The sequence below is a fragment of the Apostichopus japonicus genome, chromosome 15 (genome assembly GCF_037975245.1).
Source record: "Apostichopus japonicus isolate 1M-3 chromosome 15, ASM3797524v1, whole genome shotgun sequence".
Classification (NCBI taxonomy): Eukaryota; Metazoa; Echinodermata; class Holothuroidea; order Aspidochirotida; family Stichopodidae; genus Apostichopus; species Apostichopus japonicus.
In genome coordinates, this window is record NC_092575.1 from 3,919,972 (window position 1) to 3,947,561 (window position 27,590).

The 27,590-nt window shown below is 37.6% G+C and overlaps 1 protein-coding gene across 2 annotated transcripts in view; it reads right to left on the minus strand.

Annotated features, from left to right (window-relative positions):
* Positions 1-26,574, minus strand: part of LOC139981688 (membrane-associated phosphatidylinositol transfer protein 2-like) — a 104,583-nt gene extending 78,009 nt beyond the window's left edge. For both annotated transcript variants that reach the window (XM_071994286.1, XM_071994285.1), the window contains exons 1-2: positions 26,414-26,574; positions 6,504-7,160 (exon numbers count right to left, since the gene is read on the minus strand). The gene's annotated coding sequence lies outside the window, so the exon portion shown is untranslated. The remainder of the gene's footprint in view (positions 1-6,503; positions 7,161-26,413) is intronic.
* Positions 26,575-27,590: the final 1,016 nt, after the last annotated feature.

Genomic DNA, 27,590 nt, shown 5'->3' on the forward strand with positions numbered 1-27,590 from the left:
AAGGTCACCTTGGGTCAACTTATTGACATTTTTTATTGATGAGACCTAAATTGGAGCATCAAACTATAAAAATTCAAACATTTTTTTCTTTGCCCATTTTCTACCCCCAAAATACTAGTTTTTTGACATAAATTGACCTTTGGTGACCTCGGATCACATGACCGTTAAGTTTGAAAATATTCCCCTATACCATTTGCAACTTGTCCAAAAATATCAACCATGTCACACCTTGGAACTGGGAGTTGTTGCATTAAATGTCTGAAAATTAACTTTGACCTCGTATAACTTCGCACACGAAGGTCACACGGGTGTCAACCAATTGACATTTTTGATCGGAAGGTACCTTTGATATCCAAATCTAGCATCAAAACCAAACATTTTCTTTTTTGCTCGTTTCCTCCCAAAATAAGCACATTTTTTCTAATGTGACCTTTGACCTTTTGACCTTGGTTTCAGATGTAGTTTAATCTCCTGATTCCAAAACACAAAACGAAAAGTCTGTACAACCATCCTAACTCCGACCGAAAAACTTTGACCCCATATAACTTGGCACATAAAGGTCACACGGGGTCAACCTATTGACATTTATGATCAGAAGGTACCTTTGACATCTGAAAATAGCATCGAAACTGTAAAAATCCCAAAAACACGAAAAGGTCACCAGAGGTCAAATTGAGGTCAAGGGTCACCCAGATGCGGGTCGACAATTGGATGACATTGAGGCAACTCCCAACCCTAACAGACATTTCGTTCTTAAGTTATTGCAAAAATACTAGTTTTTTATCATTAATTGACCTTTGGTGACCTCGGATCACATGACCGTTAAGTTTGAAAATGCTCCCCTAACCAGTTCACAACTTGTCCCAAAATATCAATCTTGTCGCACATTGGCACTGGGAGTTATTGCAGTTTTAATATTTTCGGTTTTTGGACCATAACTGACCTTTGATGACCTTTGCGGGCACCAAAAACAATAGGGCACACCTTCTCCATATGGCGGATCTATAGTCCAAGTTTGGCCTCAATCCAACATTCCCTTATTGAGATAGAGCGTACCCAAGCAAGTGTCACAGACACACACACACACACACACACATACATACATACATACATACATACATACACACACACACACGCCAACCTGACTGCATAGGTTCCTTTTGCTAAAGCAAGGAACCAAAAACTGTGGAAAACATATGGGAAGGATGGTTACTGAAAGGCGAAGGTATTCCAAAACTTATTGATTTGGATATTTACAACAGGCTTACCTGTCTCCTCACAACCTTAGCACCTCCTTCTACCGTGCCTAGAATGAACTAGTCACCTTTTAACACAATGTGCTGCCCTCTATAACCGGCTCTTCCAGTCAATGCCCTTCCTCCTCATGATACCATCCAAAGTGCAAACATTGTGCATTTCTAGGAACTGTAGGAGGTGCTAAGGTAGTGGGGAGACAGGTAAGCGAGGAACAAAGTAAATACATGGTAATCTAAACAGCTCTATAGTGTACACAACTAGACACTTTATGTGGTAGAATCAGGAGGTAGGGTGACTATAGAGGTGACTGGTGTCAAAGGTTACCAGGTCACTCTAGACACAGTGAAGCAACCATGCACATGTTGCGAGGAGACAGATAATTAGTGAGGAAGGGAAATAAAATCAAATGTCATCTTTTTTTTATTGTTTTGTTTGCAACCCTTTGAAGCTAAATAGCCTCAGTTTCATCATTCCCCCGGTGTGACTAAATTAAGAAACAAATATGTTTGCACCTTCGCAGCTCTACGTTAGATTTTCCTTCAACGGTCGAATGTATAATACCACAAGACTGGCAAAAACTCCACGCGAAAATATGGTCTTCAACGTTTGATCCAGGCTTTCAGAATTTGCTTGAACGCTTAAAAGTGAATGTAAACACTTGCAGTTTGAATTAGGTTCTTCAAAATAAATGGAGAGCTGTTAGTATCTAGCAATGGTAGGGAAGGTAACAACATCGCTCCTCGGAGAACGGGCAAATTTTTATCCCCCGAGGCAAAATATTTGGCTGCCTACATCATAACGGCCTATACTGTATATCTTGAAAAAACTGAAGCACCCTCTAGGAAGATCTTAAACACTTGAAGTCAAGTAAGTTTGATTGAAGCTTGAAACTTGAACCTTGAGGAGTTGGTAGATGTCATACAGAACTACCATGATGACGACCGGACGATGACATCCTAAACCTCTTCCAGGCAGGCTTTGAACTTTTGAGTCAAAACAGTTCATGCTTAAAAGGAAAAAAAATCCCATTAAAATAGAGGTTTATTGAACAGTGAACAGAGCAAATTACCAGCAACATTTATAACCCAAACTTAATTTTGAATTCATAAAATGCTACAATCAAAATGACAGTTTTGACTACATATAGCTGCATGGGCAACATTTAGTCCAGCTAGAACTCCAGAGGTCCATAATTTGGACTTTTTTTCAGCAGGCACTGTCGGAATCATAGTTGTAACACAGTCCCGTGAATTAAGCGCTCACAAGCGTGCGAACGCACCGAATGAACTTGCAGTACAGATGTATGGGGTGGTTGACTAGTTTCAGGGTATCCTGTTGTGCAGTTTCGCTGAATGGAAAATAGGTTAAATAGCAAAAAATATGGGTTTAGTCAAAAAACTAAAATAATTAGTTTGACTTAAAAACCCATGTTAAAATACGTTTCCAAAGAACTCTTCTACAAAAACATAATTTTCTTAAAACAAATGTAGATGCATAGCTACGATTATGATCAACTCACAGTAAGTGATTATGATCTGCAGTCAGAGAGTGACAGCTTATAAACTTTCAGGAAACTAGCAAGGACCGATATGACAGGGCCCTTTGTTGATTCTGGGTGTGGCCTGAGAGCCCCATTATATAACACACAAATTAAATCAACCATCAAGAAAGTTTAAAAAAGTCACTGCACTTTCCGCAGGCTTTAGCTGCAACTGGAAGTAAATTATGTACGAAATGCTGCTATATATATAAGGCATTGGTTGTCATGGTGATAAAGTACAAATAATGTAATGGCTACTGTATATATGTATCCCATCACAGTGTGATTACCATTTGCTGAATAAAACTTATACTCTTCCTCATCTTCCCCTCCTCGCCCTCCATCTCCTCCCTGGCTCCCTCCTTCCCCCCCCCCCATGCCAAAGCTGTTAAGATCTAAATTATATCTCCAAATTTTTGTAAGGCCATATATGGTACTATATTGTCACTACCTTTCATAAGTGATTATGCAGTTGATAGAACTACAAAGATGCCACGTGATAAAATATATATATACGGGTCATCTTGCATTTATTATGTTACGTTAATGTCAAAAAAGTTTGCATGAATACTTCAGTGTTCATGTACTGTACAATATGAATGTATTATGTGAGTGTGTGTGTGTATGTTCCGTCTGTCAAAATTTCCAGGTTGTGAATTTTGCTGTCATATTCAGCTTAATATCAGAACCTTGAAAAAAAAATTATCACAGCTGTCCAAACTTTGCAGAGCTCCCAGTTTTACTGTTATATTAGATAACGTGAAGGAAACCAGGTGAAAAATACAAAACTCTGAAAGAGAAAAATTATGTATAGACCAACCTTGGAAGGTTGTCTCGATTCTGACGCAATTTATAGATATATTATGTGTGTTTATATAGTCTGAGTGTTGTGTCCTGTAAGCCAGTATTCTGCAAGGGGTTTTTTGCCATGTACGTAAGTTAGCAAGCTACAGCATGGCATTGATCTAAAGTTAACACATTAACATAATATAACATCATAACATATAACATAACATAACAGGTTAAAGGGTCAAGAAGGGCACAAATCAAAAGCCCAACCAAATCAGGCCGGAAAATACACACAAAAAATATAAAACTAAAGAAAATTTAAAAGTTTATAAATAAAAATAAATAAATAAATAAACATAAAAGTTAGTTCTGTATGTGCAGATTCAAAGAACATGGCTGAAATATTAGTGAAGAAAGAGTCCTAGTTAACTTTCTTAAGCACATGTCATTTGTAGAAGTTTAAAAATCTTTAAAATCTGGCAGGCTGGTTTGAGTTTCCAAGAACAGTCTCAACCTCTTAACCAAAAGTCTCCATGGAAATTTATTCCTACTATATATTAGTTAATTTAAAAAAAATTAATCAAAATTAAATTAGCATGATAAAATATGTTATTTACATCCTTTTACTCCTTATAAATGGAAAATCCAAATGTTTATCATAAAAACATTCACAAAGCGACACAGCTGACTGGCTAACTTTTTTACACAAATCGAATCTGTCAACTACCATGAACACTGATCTGCCTATCCACTTATGAGATAATCACTTGAGTCTGGTTAAAATTATTAGTCATCAAAAGGCAATACAAACATTGCAAAACTTACCTGAGCTATGAATATTAATAAATGACTCAATTAGTTTACCCTAGACTCACACAGCTTTTTGAGTCAGCGATTCCATGCACGATTAGAAGCAGACAGTAGACTGAAAGAGGTCAGTTCGGGAGATCGAGGACGGTGTCAAAGGTCACCGGGTGGCTCTGGACATGTATGGTATACGAAACAGGCATGCAGTAGTTGTGCGGAGACAGGCAAGTGGGTTACGTGATGTAAACGGATTCTTACATCTGGTAGGCAAAGTGAACCTGTGTACATCTGCAATGAATAGCTATACAGGCTGCAGCCTAACACAAGTGTTGATGTCGGCTTAAGAAAGTAGTGAAGAGCTCTCTCGATGTAGGCCTATACACTTTATCCGTTACGAAAACTTGTGCAACGTTAAGTTTCATTTTCTGAACTGGTTACAAGCCTGAATATATTTTGACGTTACATAACGTAGCAATATCCATGACGAGAGATCACGTCATATGCAAGAATTAACAACCAGCATTACTTTTGTTTAACCGTAGAACTTGGAAAACAGTAAATTTGCTGTTTCGTCATGTTTCAAATATATGCCGGTTGGTATAGCTAGATTACCGTGGAGTTAAGTATACCTTCAACTTTTGAAAACTTTTAGTACTTAGAAACACAAAGCTGATTATACACAGAATAGATGTTACAGCACAATGTTGAATTACAACAGCGGTAAATAAATTTACAAAGTTCAGTCATCCCACCATCACTGGAGTATTTGTAACACAGCTCTGGTTATGAAGACTGCCTTATAAATTATGTTAAGTCACTCCTAATTACCTTTGTTTTAATTCCTTTTTGTGTCAGGTGACCGAATGAACTGTTGGCCAGAATATAAAAAAGATCGTCTTTCAAAATTTGTTTAGCTCAACAGTTAATATCCCCTTTTTTGCATATAAATTTAAATAAATGCTAGGTTTGAAATAAGGAGGTGACTGTTAATCCCACATGTTATCCAGGCCCACCTTGGTGCTGGCTCCATGGGATCCCTGAGATCGTAAAAAAAACCCTACATAACACTTTACACCTTTATTTATTCAGATCATGCATAAGTGCCCCTAATGCACATATTTTACACTCCAAAAAACACAGAAACATAAAAATCCCCAAAACGACCAACCCACCCACCCCCCACACAAACATCCTACATACCCTACCTCCAGTCTTCCTCTTCCACCTCCACTCTCCCTCTCCCACCTCCCTCCCCACCCCTTCTCCCACCCCTCTCCCACCTGCCCTGGCCCGCTCCAATAATGCATATGATTTGTAGAGAACTTTCAGCAAAGGCCTCATAAATTACTCCCTTGTTATTGCACTATGTACACAGCAAGCATGTAACACTTGTGTGCAACACCTGTATCACTTGTTAAGTTAGTCCACTTAACAGATTTACCAAATTTGTGGCATTGTGAGCTTAATACAGCAAATATATATGCCTGTCACATGAGATAATGCCCAAATTAAGCTCCACCCTGAATTATCCATAAGCTACACAGTATTTACTTTTAAACTTAATTGATTACAATGGATGTAGGTATGGCCCAGATATTCTTTGAACAAGAAATTTAACTAACCTGAAAATATATATATATAGTCCAGTTAGACTATGAGGAATATTAGTCCTGTCAGAGGTATTCAGAAATTTAAGCAAGATTAATCAACAACTTTGATCTTAACATTTTACGAACTAAGGAAAGGAACTTAAGGCTAATAAACTTTAAAATTTCCTTTTCAATCTATAGAAGCAAATTTTGAGAAAAATAGAGAGATGAAAAAAAAAAACATATTATAAAATGATAAAGAAGGGGGGAAATATTTGACGTCACTAATATATATACAGAGATATGCAACCATACAGTACATAGCTATCAAAGGGTTTCATTGACCCATATATCTCAATCCACATTTAGTCCATTACCTACATAACACTCATTCCCCTGGGTCAAACTTTTACTCTTTACAAGAAAACTGTTCAACAACACAAAAAATAATAATACAATCTGCTATATATAATACACAATATATGTTATCTAATGAGAAAATAAGATGTTGCCATAATTACCTGCTGTGTAACTGATAAATTTACAGGCCTCGGTGGTCCGAGAAATTACCGTCCAATCCAAAGGGGCTAATACCCCATGTCAGGTTTTTTAATTGATCGGTTCGACAAAGCTGCACACTGCTTTGGCGTATGGTTGTGGTTCATCTTCAGTACACCCAGCACTACAGTGCCATGTTTTGCTGCTGCTCGCACTGGGTGTGTATGCGAGAGAGACACACAGATGTACTTTAAATACTGTTCACTCTAAACAGATTGCTCCGAGCTGGAAATTTACAAAATTTTCAACACCTTTATCATCTCGACCAGATCTGTGCAAAAATGACTCTTTCCTCCTTGTCTTATTCTCGGCTAAAACATCGTCTCCGAGGCTTCAATATGGAATAAACTGCATGCTATACGGGCAGTGCTTGCCAATTTGTTATGTGGACGTGCTTGCAATATATATATATATATGTACATATATCTCTCTCTCAATATAAATATACAGTAATTCCCAACCGGAGACTAATAAAGAGCCTTGCTATGTATACAAGCCGAGTCTACGGCGAAGTGCTCAGTACAGACCGCTACTTGTGATTGTGATCCGAAGACTTGACTTCAATCAGCTTTCACGAGGAGACGAACCAATTGCTACCGCACGCCCACGCACCGCCAGCTCTGGGGAAGATAGTTAAAAGAAAGAGAAAAATCTTTGCTCGTTATATATCTCGAACAGCGTAAAAAGAAAAAGCCTGGGCTGTGTTGGGCTGAGGGATATATATATATAGATTGGTCTGTTAAACTCTGTGCACGAACAAAGGGATTCATTGATGTGACTGGCGAGAGTGAATTAAGAGTTCTCATAGATCTTTTTTTATTCACGACCTCACACGTTTTTTAAAGATAGCAGAGCTGGCTGACGATATAATAAATGAAATTTGAATATTTATGTGAGTGATGGAGAATCCAGTGCTGAAATTTTTTAAATAAAACCAAATTATTACTATTTTTTTATTGCAGTCTCTCTGGGTGATATTTACTGTGGATATTTCCATGTTCATGTATTAGAGGGAATCTCAATTGGGGATTTGAGATGTTTAAGGAAATCAGATAAGAAGAGAGATTTTTTCTTGTGTTAAAATATTTTATCTGTACTGAGGAATCATTATATTCATCCAAACGATTTAGCAGAAGAGATGCCGACAAGATGGGCGCCTATAAGTACTTCCCAGGTAGGTAGGTAGGTAGGTAGGTAGATAGGTAGGTAGGTAGGTAGATAGGAAGGTAGGTAGGTAGGGTAGGTAGGTAGGTAGGTAGGTAGGTGGGTGGGTAGGTAGATAGGTAGGTAGGTAGGTAGGTAGGTAGGTAGGTAGGAAGGTAGGTAGGTAGATAGGAAGGTAGGTAGGTAGGGTAGGTAGGTAGGTAGGTAGATAGGAAGGTAGGTAGGTAGGTAGGTAGGTAGATAGGTAGGTAGGTAGATAGGAAGGTAGGTAGGTAGGTAGGTAGGTAGATAGGTAGGTAGGTAGGTAGGTAGGTAGGTAGGTAGGTAGGAAGGTAGGAAGGAAGGTAGGTAGGTAGGTAGGTAGGTAGGTAGGTAGGTAGGTAGGAAGGTAGGTAGGTAGGTAGGTAGGTAGGTAGGTAGGTAGGTAGGTAGGTAGGTAGGTAGGTAGGTAGGTAGGTAGGTAGGTAGGTAGGTAGGTAGGAAGGTAGGAAGGTAGGTAGGTAGGTAGGTAGGTAGGTAGGTAGGTAGGTAGGTAGGTAGGTAGGTAGGTAGGTAGGTAGGTAGGTAGGTAGGTAGGTAGGTAGATAGGTAGGTAGGTAGGTAGGTAGGTAGGTAGGTAGGTAGGTAGGTAGGTAGGTAGGTAGGTAGGTAGGTAGGTAGGTAGGTAGGTAGGTAGGTAGGTAGGTAGGTAGGTAGGTAGGTAGAAAAAGAATAAAATCAAGCAGAAGGTGAAAACAAATTGAAAAACCCTTCATTTCCGATAATGCGTACAAGGCCGTAAATATGAGTGGGAGCAAATAATAATGCACCACAGTAGTTCCCATACTACTATTTGAAGTACTATGGACACTCTCGCCAATTCACCCCATATTCGGTACATTTGTCTTGTGTGATAATCTCGCTCAAAATCTGTTGAAAATTTTTAAAAGATCTTTTTTGTGTCCAAGATGTACACATGTGAAGTTTTGATTAATCTGGGAAACTCATTAAATATGCGCAGACTATGAAGAGGAGTGTTGTGCTCATCAAAATTTCATATTTCAGCCCTTAATAATTTAACCCTTAATTACCAGCCCACGTATATCGTCATTTGAATAATGCGATGTTTCTCTTTTCAAGATCACCAATAAAAAATGTTTCAAAAACATGGCCTATTAAAGACCACAAACCTGTGTTCAGTGTCCTTGAAACAAAGGATGTCAAACAAAACAAACGAATAACATAACAGAAAATTTGGCAGTCACTCGCTTTACATATTATCAATTTGCATAATTAGCTAATGTTTATTCATAAAAAAAACTAGAATTAAGGAAAGACTTGGTCAATGGTCAATCTTTGATGGATTTCGATGAGAGTTGCAGCTATTTTCATGACTTCTACTTGCCTATTACAGTGATTAGGACAATGTCGTTCATCAGGTGTACGTAGACCTTTAAAATACCAAGTAAAAATACAGATAAACTCTGCTAAAATACAAACAAAAATGGACTCACTACAAGTCTGACCAGAATCATCAAAAGTGATCGAAAAGGAAGAATTGTCGTTATGGAAACAATGAATGTCGGGTATGACTTGACGAAGAGGTGAAAAACTAAAGATCTGACCGGTAGATCATTTAAAGTAATAATCGACTCTGCAGGGTCAAGTACTATTGCAAATTATCTTCACTTTGAAAGTTTTAAGCCTAAAAGGATACACAAACCTCCCAACGATAAATATCGATCTATGGTTGTAGAGTTTAACTGTCATGGACAACTTTCCCAAACACTTTGAACAGTAAATCTTAGTCAATCTGGGAGATATAGCACAGATTTAACGTTTTTTTCACTCGCACACAAGGCAGCAGACTTGATCAAGTCTAGTTATGACATCATCGAGCCACATCGGTCTTGAACTTGATAAATCTAAGATATATTGAATCTGCTTACAGTACTGTACATACATGTTCTAATGATAGCATCAGTGTCCGAACCCAAGTAAATGGCAAACAAAGATCCTCAGAAACCATTCGGATCGAATTAAGTCCAATATGAATAATCTACACAAAGAAACGACCAACGTAGGCACCTTGGGTGGTAGAATGAGAAGGAAGGGCATTGACCGGAGGGGTCGGTCAAAGAGGGTGCACAGGGTTAAATGGTTACCAGTTCATTCTACGCACAGTAAAATAAGAGTGCTAAGGTTGTGGGGAGACAGGTAAGCAAGGAGCGAAGTAAATACCAATAACCTTTTCCTTGAAAAAAATGAAAAGAAAAATATAGGGAAAGTAAAAGGTTTGTAGATCCTAGTGGCATTATGACATCACAGATTAACAAAAATGGCAGCTAGCTCCCAGACAGGTCATTGCAGCTATTTTTCTTGGCTCTTTCAGAAGATCTCAGTCATATTCATAACTAATGATAATGATAACGATTGGGTATTATTTTTTTTCCCGGCTTTTAATATTTTCTGTTTCAGACCTGAACACAGTAGATTAATATTTATACCACCTTTCACTTTTTGCAGCTAAAGCACTCAACGAGCGTTTAGCCAATTACACTCCTTGAAAAGAAATTATTAATTTCCATTTCATTCTTAAAAAATAATAACCAATAGGTTGGCACTACCTTGTACATACACATTAACTCCCAGATGAACAGTAGATCTTTATTTCCGCCAACGCATTTAGCTTTAAAACTATTGACAAATCGGCAAGTTCCTTTATCGCCATTTATTGAAAAATGAAAACACAGCAATATCAAGCATCAAAGGAGCCTTAAGACAGAACAAAAGGGTGCATAACAGTGCTATCCAACTCAATACCCGACTAAAAGTGATGAATTGGGTTTAATAGCAAATAAAAACTAAAAAGTATATTGTATCCATATGCCACATCTTCCCCCACCTCCACACCCACCCCTCCCCCTTCTACAGTACAACCTAAAAGATACATTCAAATGCCTCCAAAATGCCTCCTAGAGAAGGAAGCCTGTAAACATTTAGTATAAAGCAGGACATATAGTAGACAAGCTTCACATTCTGAAAATGGAGGCTGGTTGAATAGTGAGATGTTGGACTGGCCTGCTGGAACATCTCGAGAAAACCCCGGCGAAGGCTCACGAGTAATCTCTTCAAATCTTTTGACGTTTTCACTTTCGTCACTGATAAGTGTCACCAGCGTAGCCAGCAAAAAAGACAAGAAAAACCGATTTCGTTAAGGCAAGAGACAAGACTCAATCCACTTCTAGCCTCGCCATTGTTTTTACTGATGGTTGCCGTAGCAACAGCTCTGCTGAAGGATTAACCATCGAACCCTGACATTTAGACGTGCGGGTAAAATTATCTTCTGTAAGGCCTAGCTGTTATACTTTATTTAGAGTCTGCTTGCTTGCTCGCTCAACGAGCTGCTTTTAACTGAATAGTTTATGTTTAGGGTACATGTGGTAAACAAACACATTGTTGAGATGGCTTAAAACACGTGACATATACTTGTATAGACCGTCTTCTTAAAACAAGATTTTTGAGTTCATTTTGATGAAATTTCTGGTCCTTTCGGTACTTAAAATCCTCATTACAAAATAGGTCGTGACTCATAAGTTTTGACTTCAAAATGATGAAGGAAAATGTCAAAATTATTAAAAATTTATACCAAACTTGCTTTTCACACTAAATACCAGTTTATATGAAAAGTCTCTAGTGCATTGTAAAACAAAGAATCAGGGCAAGTCCTGTAAATTGGTAGCAGAGAATAAATCCAGAGGAAAAAATTATTTTCTACACACTAGGAAAGAAGAACACATTCTAAGAGTTGGTGAGATTTGCAGGCAATTCCCACATTGTGTTAAAATTTGAGATATTGGATAGTTGAAAATTGACACAGCTTGTTCCAATGTGAACTTAAAGGGTGTGAAGACTCGCGCAAAAAGAAACGTCTAATGCCGGTAATCTGACCTAGTTTCCAATGAGGTGTAACAGAAGTGTTAAACACCACCATCGATCCCAGAAAATACACACACAGCTTGCTACCGTCGGTAATTAGACACTAGTGTACAGTCAGTACATACAGCTGCAGTCAATACACATAGCAAAGTATACAAACGATACAGCGATGGACATCTCAGGTCCAGCTAAAGATAACAATTAAGGTATCACGTTTCATTACTGTCTGCATTTTGTAGCGACACGAACAAAACGTCACTTGCAAGCAACAGAAAGTTAACTTTTTCAGATGGCCGCAGGCGGTTTGGGGCGAGTCTTCAATGCCTTTAAAACAAACATATGTGATAGCTATGTAGTTGCAATGCACGCTGAGAGCAAAATGATGTCTCCATTTTCTTTTCATTTTCAATTCGAATTTAATCACAAGTCTTTAAGAATGTCACATTCTATTACACAGGCTCTCTAGTGGATAAGCAGTTTGCTAACAGTTTTACTTTATTTTGATTTAAGTCTTTAAGAAGACGCCTTAGGAAGAAACGTTTAGTCTTGAAATGTTAATAGTCCAAACGGAAGAGAAACATTTTAGAGCTGTTAATGTTTCTATAGCTATGGGTGGTTTTCAAGTTGTTCACCTTTAAATTATCCTTAATCTCTGGAACGCTCCTTTAAGGCTTAATTCAAGGTGATGTCACCTCCTCAGTGCACGTTCCTAATTGTTAATCCATTGTTTTTGAATAAATTCTAATATGCTCAACTAATATAGGTTTCTTTATTAACTTCATATGAACAACATAGCATTTTCGAATGACATGCGACATCATTCGTCCTTGATTAATGCATAACACATTGTAAACATGTCAATTGGAGCTGAAAAAAAAATCTGTTTTCACATTGAGTATCGTAGCCTTGTTCAGATTTGGGAACACAGGTTTTATCTGATCCTGCATGGGTGATCAAGATTGTAGTGTGATCGTTAGTGCACTCAGGATCGGAGTCAACAATCGTGATCTGGCTTTGAGGGGGATCAGGTGATCAAGATCGTAGTGTGAATGCTGGCTTACCCAGGTTTAGACCCCTCAATCACAATCTGGCTTTTGGAAAGCATCCTGATCCTAACAAGGGTGATCAAGATTGTAGTGTGAATGCTGGCTTACCCAGGATCAGCACCTCAATCACAATCTGGCTTTTGGGCCTGAGCATCCTGATCCTAACAAGGGTAATCAAGATCGTAGTGTGGATGCTCGCTTACCCAGGATCAGATCCCCACAATGGCAATCTGGCTTTTGGGGAGGATCCTGATACTAACAAGGGTGATCAAGATCGTAGTGTGGATGCTGAATTATCCAGGATCAGACCCCAGAAGCGCAATCTCCATTTTTGGGGGATCCTGACCCTAATGAGGCGAGGGTAATCAAGATTGTAGTGTGAATGCTCGCTTACCGAGGATTAGATCCCCACAATCGCAATTTGGCTTTTGGGTAGGATCCTGATCCTAACGAGGGTGATTGAGATTGTAGTGCACTGTAATACTATAAATAGCTACTGCACGTGTTACTATACCACGACTGAAGACTCCATCGCACATCTTAACGTCAGAACCTCGAGAGTGGTAAAGTGTTACTTGTTTTGAAGCCTTGAAATTAGAGGGAGTTTCTTTGAATGAAGGTATAACTAATGTTACATCTGCCATGTCGCATGTATTCCTCACGTTAGACATTTAGGTGTAGTAAACATATCTAACGTTTATTATAGCATTAGTGTACGCTAAACTGCGCACAATGTCCATCAGTGCTTCAACTCGAGGTGACCTGGAGATAATCATGTTTTGTAAACATTGCACAAGGCTACATGGCAACATTTTACTATTTTACAAGCAGTTGATCTGCCCGATTCTAAAATAATGTTGTTAATACTGTTCTACACTCGGTGTAGGTTGCCAGACTCCATCATGGCTAACTCACTTCCCTACCGAGATAGCATGGCAAAACCTTGTAACACTCCGTCCCGTGTACTGCGCACAGCATCGCACCCCAAGCGTGCGGTTTGACAATACGTACAGATTGCTCAATGCTCTTCGGTTCACCGTTGATCTGCCTTGCGTTCTCAAATGTGGTTGCCACCTGGGTCGGCTTTATTAATACCTCTCTGTACGAAAACAGGATCCCGATCCACCATATATATGACCAAGGCCACTATTTTATCTGAGAATCAAACCTAATGGTCCAGTGGCTGAGCTAGGGGTATTGGTCAGGGGGGCCAGAATGGTCTGTAGGGGCGCTTTTGACACCATCTAAGCGGAGCGCCAGCACAGGTTGGCACGGAGCGTACAGAAATTTTTTGAGTAAAGATACTCCCAAGATGGCCGGAAATGACCAGGCCTTGCTAATTTGGAAATAGTTTCGTACAACGGAAGTGCCGATAAATTAAAGACCGCTGTTAGAGAATTTTGTCAGAAAATTACACCAACTAAATGTGACAAATGTCAAAAGGTAGATGAGAGCACAATAAAAAAGTCAATAATCACGAATAAGTAAAAAGTGGTAAAAAGCTGAAAAGGGCGCCAGCAGTCCATTTGAGTCTGTCAGGGGGGGCATCTACCCCCCCTGACTGTATGGACGCTCCGCCACTGTAATGGTCGGCATGTTAGACTACATAGTCCATTTGCTTCGATTGATGAATATCAGCTGTCTCCATTTTCATTTCTCAGAAATTAATTTAAGTGTCATAGACAGACAGTGTGAACAACATGGACTTTACCAACAAATTAGCCATTACATACTATAAGTCTGTATTCTATCAATGTTTGTCAATTCTGTGTACAGTCTATTGAGTCAAGTTGATCAATATTCAATACATTGTTTTCCCTTCTAATTCTTGGAAGAAATTATGGTTGATATAAACACTGACAGATTTTGAGAATTACATAAAATTCTCTTGTCGGATGATGCAAAGTCGTTCCATCTGTTTCTTTGAACAGGATGTCAAGTACCTGATTATTAACAACGCTGAGACAAAACTGTCTGGTGTGTGCACACCAGACACGTGATGGATGAGATCACCGTCCTTGAAAAAATGACAAAGAGAAATTGATATACGCCAGTAGAATGTGACGGTTACGATCACCGTCGTCCTCGTACATGAAATGTACGTAATGATTCGTTATTAAAGCCAAGCTAGTAACTTTTATCACCTTCCGAGAAACAAAGACATTCACATTGGTATATATATGTGAACGACTCCGCCGTGCGATAGACATTTTATTAGTCAATTCGCGCCGCATCCCAAGGGTGTATGATTTGTAGTGGGAGATGTAACAAAGCTGTTCCAAAACGTGCATTGTCAAGTTTAATTAGACACAGTCCATGTACACGTACCGCACGTTTACACACGAGGGGGGCAGACAGACCAGACACTATTGTCGATAAGTTGAGGGTGGGGGTGATGTCAAATAATAGACAGTGATTTTCACGGAAGATGCGAATGATCTGATACTGGGAATTTCAAACGCTGGTGAAGATATGCCTCGTGCAGCTCAGACTTATACCAAACCGTGCACAATCGTACAAGGTCTGTTTATTTCATTTCAAGAGCAGTACATACTTTTTAGACCTTTTTCTACTTTAGAGGAATTTTAGAGAAATTTAAGAACGAAGATACTTACCTGTCTCCGGTCTACTCATGCACTTTCCTCTCCTACCTAACCTATTAATTTGATTAAAACTTTTCAATGCTGAACCCCCCCGCTGCCCCCAACCCACATCCGGGTCGCCACCCACTCTCTCTATCTTCTTACTGGTGGTACTGAAAGTTCACCAGGATGTACTTTTTAAACTACTGTAGAGTGCGAAGGGTACACTGAGAACAAAGGCATAAAATGCAATGGTGCCTGTTCATCCATGGATATTGCTTTACAAACCATTGTCAATATGCTAACAACGAGTGTTGATTTTGCAGCAGTTTCCGAAACGCAATGTGTGCAAACTCAGCAAAAGTCAAGACAATCAAAGAATCAAACTGTTTTGACACAAAAAAAGTCTGTAATAACTATGGCATTCTTGCTTTTCACTGATCAATATCTTCAAACCTTTCTTTCAAGAAACCTCTGGAATTCCCAGCGACCCGGTACCATGCAGCACCAAATATATTTGATATAAACGAAAACTTGCCCATCGGGTAAAGAAATTTAGGTAGTAGACACAAGCTTCTTGAAGGAAATGAATTCTTATAGCGCTCTATGCAAATGATGTGCACTTCTGGTTGATAATTCACAAGAATGCAGAAGAGCATATTTATGTACAGCATGTAGATAAAACATAACAGTAAATAAAGATGCACAATTCTGTTCAGTTTTGTTCTATTAAATTTTTACTGTTGGAATATTCACTATGTGTCTAAATTAGCTATTTAAAGTTAGGTAACACTTTAACAGTGATTAAGAAAGTATGAGGTATCTCCTCCAATTTCCTTGTCCCATTTCCGCTTTTGCTGCTTCTGCCCCCCCTCCCCATCCCCCTTCTCTGCCCTTCCCCTTCCCTGCCCTATCACTTCCTAGTGCCTTGCCCTACCCTGACCCTCAATTTGTCTATTACATGATGCGATACAGTCATTATTTGTCACAACATTTTGGCATCATCTCTCACTTAACAGAAAATAAAATTGTTGATAAACATACAGTATATATACTGTATAAAACTTCCTTCCCAACACTTTTCTATTCCCTGGCCAATATGTCAAGTTTCAAAAAAATTTTAAAAAAACTCTCAAAATATATATAAATAATTAGAAATGACATCTGACTCAGCACAATTTTTCAATGCAAACATCACCTTAATGTTATGATGCATATATACATTCAATCAACTAACATGTCAAACAAATTAATGGAGTGGCAACTTGAGTTCCATCATCAAGGAACAGTTTCCCCAAGTAATATGTGTCACAGCATGGCTTGATTGAATCACCTAACAGCATTCTACAATACAGAATAACAGATTGCATTGATCTATAGTAATTATATGATGTTATGAGCCTACATATAAATATAACATCTTTACCATATATGGCAGAGAGCACACTAAAACATGTGAAAAGAAATTCTGCATAAAATACATGTTAAAGTATGACTGTAGGCACAAAATTTAATTTTGATGCATGTGATAAGATGGAAGGATTGTACAGAATGGTATAAGGGCAACATAGGTTTCCGTACGTTGGCATTTCATAATTTTTAAGCCCTGGGGACTTCTCAGAACAGTTCCTTTCACAGTTTATATATGGATGATGTATATATTTAAGCTAATCAGTTTAACATGTTTATTGAATATTGTTATGGGAAAACAAATGAATGATATGAAATGGTTTATAAATGTACTGTTGAAAACAACTCCAATCGTTGTAGGTTGTGCATACTGTATAACTACACCTCTTATCGTTCTGAGAAATCACTTCAATAAGTAAATGTACATTGATCAATTGGCTCATCAGTGAAAGTGGTTGTTCTTTCTAGTCTAACAATGTGGACCATATGGGCCAACTTCCCAAATGCAGTACAAAACTGAACCTTAGAAACTCATTTACGGCCTCAAAATTTGTTAAATGCATTAACAAAGTTGCCAAGGCGATGATTTTCACAGGGATTTGGTGCTACCACAGACATGATCATCCACCCAACCATCCCACCCCACCCCACCCCCTCCCCCTTCACTGACCCCAAACTCCAATCAAAATCTGTCAGGGTCCCTATTTGGTAACTAGAGTTCTTAGAATTAATACGAGAAACAACTTCACATACCATAAGGTCTGGTCTGAGGAGCTTGAAAATAGAACCAGCTGTATAGAAACCTATTATCTGTACTTCATATTTTTCTTTTGTGTTGGATTATTGGAATACAAACGCTAAAATATCGCCTTGAATCTTAATCACAGGCTGGAACTATAGTTTTACTCAATGAATCTGGTTTTCTTCCATTTATTCTTTCCATACTAAGATTCCATATCGATACAGTTTCATTTAATACCACGTTACAATTCATTTCTAATATTAATGAAGTCAAAGCTAAAAAGTATTGAATTTGATACTTAACAAACATTTCATAAAATATGAAAATATATAGTCTGCATGAAAAAAAAAAATTTAAAATCTATTTTCAGTTAATATTGATGAATCATATATTTCTTGCTGATTTATATTAATATTAATATAATATATATGTTTAATATTAATATTAATGAAGTCAAAGCTAAAAAGTGTTGAATTTGATACTTTACAAACATTTCATCAAATATGAAAATATATAGTCTGCATGAAAAAAAAAATTAAAAATCTATTTTCGGATAATATTGATGAATCATATATTTCTTGCTGATTTATATTTTATACAATGGATAAATCTTCCCTTTTTTTTTGTTATTTTATATTTTGATTATACACTACTGGTTGTTTTCATCAAATTCGACAGACGTCAAACAGATTAATTTTAAACACACACAAACACACACACAGCTGCTTAAATAAATCAAAACCATTCTGGGAATGTCGTTAACTCTTGCTCTAGATACTGTCTTAAAGTTAACATCTACACCCGTTTTAATTAAAAGTTATTTTAAAACAAACACTGAAATGGAAACAATTCATAGCATGGCAATTAATTTAAAAAAAAACACAGATCTGATTACCTCAGCAGCGGCCATTCTATCGAGGTGTAACAATCTGTGGCTCTACGTATCTCAACGGCTGAAATATATATATCGATTTTCATTCTTTGGGTGTAAAAATGCCTGGCTATCTTCTTACACAAATCATTGGTGAAAGAATTTGATCCCACAAATCAATACCAAACATATTTGACATTAACTGGTCCTGACGTCGTGGACGCTGTGACGTAAAAAAAAAAAATTGGGCAACCAACAATGCCAAGGGAGGTCGAGACCGACGGTCATAAAAAGCAATTTGTTGCTGGCATAATGGAGACAAACTGGCAGTAAAAAAAAAAGCAAAACGATTTGAAGAAAGATGTAGACACTGTGGGATAGCTGAGGACAGTGTTTATAGATAATGTGGTTTGCACAGTACACATTTGATTGTCCAAAATGCTATGACCTTTCACCTATAATGCATACATTACTATGAATATTCATTTTCCTTGCAAGAAAGATCAACCTATTTTCCCAATTAGTATGCACTGATCAGATTATCAGGACTGAAGGCTACATGCAATATTATTATTATTTGGACTATCCTTGGCACATCCCGTTGAGCATGCCCGTATTAAAGAAACTACACAGTGCCAATTTGCCAGATTTGTATAAGAGATTTTATGTTAGAGATATGAGAGAAATTTAAGCAATATATATAGCTACCAAAATTTCAACCAAAGTTATGCAAATTGTATAATATTGAAATTGCAGAGGTCATGTGAGTAAATATAAGTATAAGGAAGATTAAAAAATTGGACACTTTTTCTCACTACCAAAAATTGAAACCCCCAAACATGTGGGCCCAAATGGTCTCAAGAATATTGGGCTCACAAATTTGGGCCAAAAGAATGTGTCCCAAAAATGCATTTGAGGTGGAAATATACTCTGGGCCCACCCAGCCCAGAAATGGGCCCGGAATTTGGGGGCCCAGATGGTCCTAAAATATTTCAGCCTACATGTACCAGCTATTAACCAACAACTGTATACCAAGTTTGGCTACACAGCCAGTATGACAAATATTCATCACTCCATTGTTGAGTGGTCGCGGACCCAAGCGAGTGTCACAGACGCACATTATAAGTTCATTTTTTGACGTTATTTAGTCAAAATGTAACTTGAATTTGATGTAAACAAGTAGCTGTCCGTCGGCTAACCTCCCAAAGTCAAATTTTGGCGGTCCAAACAGAAATTTGGTCACCTTGGACAATCGGATGACCATTAAAAGTTTGCCCTTACACATGCATTTAGCTTATTGAGACAGTGTACTGATTTAGGGTTTCTACCCTCGAACAAGTTATATTGCAGATAAAAGATTTTGGTAAAAGCTTTTGATAAAAGATAACAACTTTTATAAAGCAATTACAAAGGAACCAGATTTATATTGTACACCTACTTTAACCATTTATAATAGCCCATCTGAATATGTACACAGTACAGCATAATGGCACTCTGGCCGACCCTTCTCCACCCCTCCCCCCCCCCACTTTCCCTCCACCTCCCTGTCTATGGGTTGCTGTGTAAAGTACAGTATGTCATGGAACCATTGTTTTGTATCCATGGAGTAAAGACATAAATTTGTAAATAACATAACTTTCCATTTTACAGTAACATTGACATGAAGCCTTACTGTAGGTACAGTATAAATGCTAATTACACACATGTATGTATACATGAACAGAACTAGTACAGTATGTACTAACTGAATGCCAACAAATTTGCAGTAACTTAACTAGCTACACTTCTACACATGATATAAAAAACAATTGGGTTTTACCCAAGCTCAGGAGAAAAAAAACATAACCACGCACATGTTCTAACTTGGCATAATTAATGTATGTATGTACATACAGTATGTAGATTCTTAAATTCTACAGATCTACAATGTCAGGTCATCATCCCATCTCCCACCATTTGTGACCACAGTCAGTTTGACCATTCACCTGTATCAAAAATTTGCTGAACTTTGACCATAATTCACTGCCACAACCCCTTCCCCTCCCCGTCCCATCCCCACCCCACTAACCCATTCTCTCCTCCCACTCCCCACGACGGCATCATTATAAAAGTACATGCAAGCCCAACTTGACATTAAACTCCGATATTTATTCTCCAAATATTCATCCACATGTGTCGGTATGTATGTGCATGCAGTAATTATGCATACAATACATATTTCACACAAATAAATAGCAGCTCCTTGGTAAAAGTCACAGCTGTTGACTGTGCACAAGTACTCTGCACAAATTCATTCATTATGTCAACACTCCACAAATTATATTTTACAGTTTCAATGTCACCCTTTCAATGAATGTCTATCTAAAAGCAAAAAAAGGGGAAAAAAACCTTGATAATGATTTCATTGGAAGCATCACCATGGCAACCATGCCTGCCTCTACTAAATATCATCAAGGCCACAATAGAAAAGTATAAGGCTGTTATTTAAGGGATATATATTTTATGCTGATAAATTTGGAACAAAAATGAGCACATCCTTAGAATTTTACTGCCCATGTGCTAAATTTATGAAACATTTTCCCCTAATTGAGATTCCTACAGTATTTTGATTCGACCCACACATCAACGTCTACGATAAATTTGACATGTACATAACTAACCAAAAACTTATCCTAATCTGTAAGAGTACTACCAGGACGGATATATTCTGGAGGCTGAAGTTCGTCTTTTAACGTTGAAACATTGATAATTCTGGTACTGTACACCTTACCATTCAAACAACTAAATTTACAAAAATTTGGTGATATTACTTGAATGGATCAGGCAACAGCAGAGCTACTGATGTACATCATAACAATTGAGATGAAAATGTGTTTTTTTTTTTTTCCTTCATTTATAATTTACAAATCCTTTACCCACTGTAGAGAAGTTATCATTTTTACAATCAAGTTGCACATTGATTCAATTCTAAAGGTACCAGATTTCAATGATAAATCAACAATAACAACATTATTCAGTAGGTGAGATAAGCTTAAAATTGAAGACAATCTAACATGATCATCATATGCGTAGGAGGCGGGGGGGGGGGAATTCCGGCAATGTGCTGAGAGTTTCTCGGGCACCTACAGTAACTGAAAGAAAAAATAATTTGCAATGTGTTTTTCAATGGTAATAAACTGATATTATTATGATCATTATTATTGTAACGACTTCCCCAATAATTATAACCAATATGGAAGGGTCATAACACGGCAAATGATTGTATGTTATTGGCATGCGATGTAATAACCCTTGCATGCCTATATGTTATGCACATTAACATGTTGAACGTGCACAGAGCGCGCGAATAAGTTTGGTTATATTTTTCGGGCAAGTCGTTACAACCCCCCCCCCCCCCCTCCAAATCAAATTGGGCTCCTACGTCTATGATGATCATCATGCTCAGACATGCTGACCATCTAATCATCATGCTGACCATCTAAGTATGTTCCACTATTCAAGTCCCATTTTAGACTCAATCTTTGGCAGTCTAAACAATCTTTTTTATCACTATTGTGTACTAAATAATCACACAATCACCATGATGTACATGTCTTTGCTCAAATTCTGGCCTAGTCACAGAGACTGAGCGAATTATAATCGAGCGACTGAGATACCGAATCCAAAAAAGAGGCATCCCACTCTTTGTTATTGCTTTGGTCGAGATGAAACATTAATCAGTCGCATGCTTTGATCTCGATCGAAACAATAACAAATAACGGCACACCTCTGTTATGGTTTGAATTTTTTCATTCGCTCGACCTCTACAGATATATGCCAAATTTTAGGAGGAAACAGGACATTGTCTAGACTGCATGTATTTTATTTTCTATACAATAGTACAAAAACAAATGTATGAGTGAGGGATCGGTTAGTACGTGTTTATAATGGAATGCACAACGGGGCCTAAAACTGGACTTACAGAGGATTTATCTTTACCAGTAAAGGAAAAAAAAAGAGTTCTTAAAGAATACAGCAATATATAGGTTTCGGTCTGTTTTATAGTTTTCTCGTGTTTTTAGATTTTTGTGTTCGTATTTTACATACTGTTTAATTTTTGATTTTGTGTTTTGTAGACTTTTTATTCTTTTGATTTCTCTGTCTTTTTATTTTTTGTTTTGTTTTAGGGTTTGTAAAGCACCTAGAGGCCTTTTGGTATTTGGCGCTATATTAAGAACTTATTTATTATTATTATTATTAATATATCTAGAACTAGGAATATATTAATATGTACTACGTGGATTTTCAACTGGCCTTATAGCATATTATTCTCTCTATAAAAGTATGACATTACCTGCCATTAGAATATCAAGGAATTATTTATCAGGTTTAACTATCACATCACAAAATGCAATGTAAAATGGTCAAAATTTGCTACATATATGTCAAAGATGTAGTGCACAGGAACCATGTAGTATTTTATCAGACAAATTTTACAGTCATCAAAACCACTACACAAAATTTGTACATTATTAAATTATTTCCTGTGATTATTTATACCTACAAGCTTACAGTACCCACAACATTGGTGCTGTTGCTCGTAAGACCTATATATACCAAAATGGACAAGAAACTAGAACAATGAACTCAATGTGTTTACAGTGGTTTTAGTTCATGTGTAACTTGATATGTAATGTATTCTTCTTAGTATTAAAGTGAACAAGTCTGTTTAGAGGCAAATTACATGACAAAAGCACTCCAATCTAAACAGGAAGTTCTCTTTAAAGGTTTGATTGTTTGAGGGAAGTGAGAAATTGGCAACAAGAATCTCACTGCTTGAAAAGTCCTTCCTTGAAAACAAATCGAGATGAAATGAGTTCCCTCATTAAAAATCAAGCCTTTAATAATATCGAAAGTCTTTTCAGGTCACAATTTTGCACATTATCATGGTCACAGTCACTATGTAAAATAACAGAGAGAATAAACCTGCTTGTTAATTAAGGCTTCTCTTCTTTCGTGAGTGATTTCTGTGACGTCACAAACTGTACAATTTGAATATTTCGAAGGATAACCGATGACTTGCAAAAAAAATTACTTACTCCCACGTTCACGAATTACAGAGGATCTCTTCAATGTCATTTAAAGAGTGAAATTCTATCTCGTGAATTTTTTTCATCTTCACTTTTACATCCTGCTCTCACCTAAAATATCACTTTGGGCAGGACGGCTTGCATTGCCTTGGATTTAATCAACCGGCTGAAGGGAACGGAATGTGTTCGATGTAAAACATTCTCTACTTTTTCATTCATCTGAGTTCAATGTTTATGACCTATTTTAATGCTCCACCGAAAGTGCACAAAAGTAGAATGTAACTTGAACTTTATAAAATTTACATAAACCTTGAGATTATAGCTCAATATTATGGTATCCATGGCTAGCGGAGGGGGGGGGGGTAATTGGGGGTGGGGATATAGTGAGGATGGAGTGGAGATGAAATGAGACTCTCAAATTTATTGAATCCAGGAAAAAAAGATCAACAAATGTTACAGACAGGTCTATGTTATAAAGCTTAACAAAAGTTTGACTAGCTGTAACCATTTACAATCATTCTTGGAATATATGCTATATATGCTTAATATGTAATATATGTACAGATTCAAAATGGACCCGATTTGAAGGCAATGACCAGTACAGGTTTAACTTGTGTGTTGAAATTAGATCTTTAAAGAGGTTGGAAGTATTTTGTTTACAATCTACTATACATTCTGTAGTGCTCAGCAAACATCAACAATTAAGTTTATGTTTGAGATCAAATTACAGAAAATCCTGTATGACTAGATGCATTTATATATTTTCATAATGCAATGAATTTCTGGTTCCTATATCATTATGGAAAAACAAATGACACAGTGAAAGTCAAATTCTAAGCCTAAGTATTAAGAGAGTAGCCATGTGTTACTTTAAACCATCAGCTACATTAAGTGATGGTACCGAGTAGAAGTAACATTATACCCACATAAAAAACAATGGATTACACACGCGATCAACATGGCAGGAAGTTAAGTTATCTACTACGATACAGATTAGTTGGAAAAATTTGCCAAATTTCAAACCCAATAGTCCTTTACCAACCAGCACAATACTGGCTTGACAACAGTCGATCAAAGATAATAACAGTCACTTAAAGACTGTCTCACATTTCTGGTGCTGCTACAACAACAAGTTTGGAAGTAGCGGGTGCAACGAACGATTCTCATGAGGTACTAAAGTACCGGACAAAAGAGAAAAAATATTCCAAAATCTGACAAAGGGACAAAGTCAACTTACAGTTCAAACTTCAAGGTGTGTTGTGTCAAAACACGTATTAGACACAGTTGCACTGACCGACCTCTTTGGTAAGAGTGTCAATGTTATTTCATACCTGAGTAAAGGAGTACAATATACATATACTGCACAGTAAACTATGACAATTTTGTTTTCAAATTCCATTCTCTACAGTTGGGTTTTAAAGGACTAAATGTTGGCAAATGATCAGAGTGCAGATCGGTGGTGATCATAGGCGTAGGAGGTGGGGGGGGGGCTGGGGGCGCTGCAGCCCCCCAACCAAAATTTTTTGTGAAAATTCAGGCAATATGATGAGAATTATTCGGGCACCTACTGAAAAAAAAAAAATTTGCAATATGTTTTTCAATGGTGAAACTGATATTATTATCATCATTATTATTGTAACGAATTCTCCAATAATTCTAACCAATATGGGAGGGTAATAACACGGCAAATGATTATATGTTATTTTGGTTATATTTTTCGGGCAAGTCGTTACAGCCCCCCCCCCCAAATCAAATTGGGCTCCTACTCCTATGGTGGTGATTATAAACAATAGGTTCGGCTATCCACAAGTACTGTACAGGTCTGTAAACTAAACGTACTGCCATCAGTTATGTTCACCGAAGTATTGCCAGCCCAGGTCTGCCTTACTATTTAATGCCCAGAGCGAACATGTAATTTAATGAAAATAGCCTGTCATTTGGCCTATTATATATGAAAGCTGGTTAGGCAGCATATTACTTTCATTAATCTGGTCAATACAATTTTACTGAAAGTACTTTGAGATCAATGAAATACCATTTTCAAAGAATGTGTTCAGAAACTGCAGAGAATTGCAATGCTTTATGAATCATTCATCGCTGAAATGTTTCGGAAAACTCCAATGTACCGGCCGCAATGCTCAGAACATATACCATATTTTTAAATTAAGAAAGGTACATTGATGTGGAAATTCCAGCTTGGAGTTTCCACCCCAGGGAAATCTTAAGTTAATATAGGCCCTGTAAGTGTCGAACTTTTTCTTTTATCCATAATTACTGTGTGGTCAATGTTGGAGGCTCCCATGTTGGCGAGCTGCAGACTAGTATCGGCGTCAAAAAGGTTTGGAATAGTAAACCAGCTTTAACAAGGAATTGCATGGTGAGAGTCAATGCAACAGTGATAGTAAATAAAAGGCGATGACATGAAAAATGACCAGGATGACACAACCAATGGCTGGAATGTCTGAATAACAATGGCGTACCAGTTTCAGCCAAAACACATATCAAGTGAAGTTGGTCTCTCACTACCGGGCCCAACTAACATTGTTTAGAGACACATGCTCCTCAGCTAAACAATAATCGAAATCACTGTCATATTTGTTCAACTGACATTTTAAGTTCAATCTACTTTGATAACAATTTCTTCTAACATTGAATAGTGCAATTCTATTAATATGAGTGTCATACTGTAGTTCTCAGCAATCCCAAGTCCCCCTTTCGAGTGTAGTATTACCTAATTCTGCTACATTGTGACAAATTTTAGCATCCAACTTAAGGAATTCTGTTTTCTCCTTTAAAGCACAATCAGAGGCGATTTAAACTTCTACATACATTTTCGTGTGTTATTCAGTTGTCACTCATACGCCTACAGCTTTGACTAGCATTTACGTTGGATCTATAGCCAAGGTCAGACTGGCCTAGGCCTACTCGGCTTGACTAGGCCAAAGTCAAGTCTTGGTTAACTTACCTAGGCCTATTCGTCTTTCGCATGATTGAAAAGCTATTAGAGACTCAAAAACAAAATAACATGTTTATCTTCATGAGAATATTAAATCATCATGTCTTCTACTCACCAACACAGTTACCGGGCACAGCAATAAGCGATTCAACTTCGTAAGTCTGAAATACCTGTTCACGGAATTACATTTCATATACTAACTATGCCAATGTATACGAGTCAAGTGCTACAATGCAGAAGACACAAGGTTGTCTGCATTATGCATAGGTACATGTGCGTATATTATAGTAGTGTCACTGTTCTGTCAGTAACCCTCAGCGGTTCTCTGTGTTTATGTTTTCAACGTTCGAATGACGTCACTACTGGCGCAGTTGACCAATGATATAACATAACGTAGAAGGTTACCTGACCGTCGAACTGATTGCGAGCCTGAAATATATTTTTCGCATCGCAAGTAAGACTGTAAGAGAAGGCTTTCATGACGACAACACGTATACTTACATTTTAAATAAGGGATGAATTTCTTTTATAATCATATCTGGAAATATAATTTTTCAGAAGATAAGATGTTGTGTTCTTATGCTCATGAAATTGACATAAGAAATAGGCCTAAATCATTACCGCAGGATTCAATATGACGAAAAATTGTAACTCTCTCTATCTGTCGGGCTATTGTTAATCATTGTTGATGTTGTATGGGCTGTGATATTCTGTTCAAATCAAGTTGTTCGTTTACCAGGTACCATTATGTATGTACCAAGGCAGTAGCCTACAGGAAAGCGGGCAACTTGGAAGTGTTAATGGAAAACTGCATTAAGCAATCGACGAAAGGAAGAATTGGAAAAGAAAAGAAAAACAGTGTAATTTCCCCCACGTGGCAAATGGAAGTTGTTTTGGGCAGTGTTTGTTGTAAATTATTACATTCGGTCCAACTCTCAACTCTAGCTTACTATCTGTTTGTTTCAATGTTTCTTGGCAGTTTGACATGTTGGCTTAAAACTGCCGATAAAGAGTCTACACCTCTGTTTTTGGTTGTTTGTTTGTTTGTTTTTGCTCCCTTGCAAGTACCCTAGGCTAGAGACTTTATAGAAGTATCATTTGAAAAATGCAGTCCCTATGCACCCCCCCCCCCCAGTGGCGGAGCTAGGGGTATTGGTCAGAGGGGCGAGAATGGTCTCAGTGTAGGGCGATTTCGACACTATCTAAGCGGAGCGCCACCACAGGTTGGCGCGAAGCGTACAGAATTTTTTTGGAGTAAAGATACTCCCTAGATCGCCGGAATGACCCTTTCC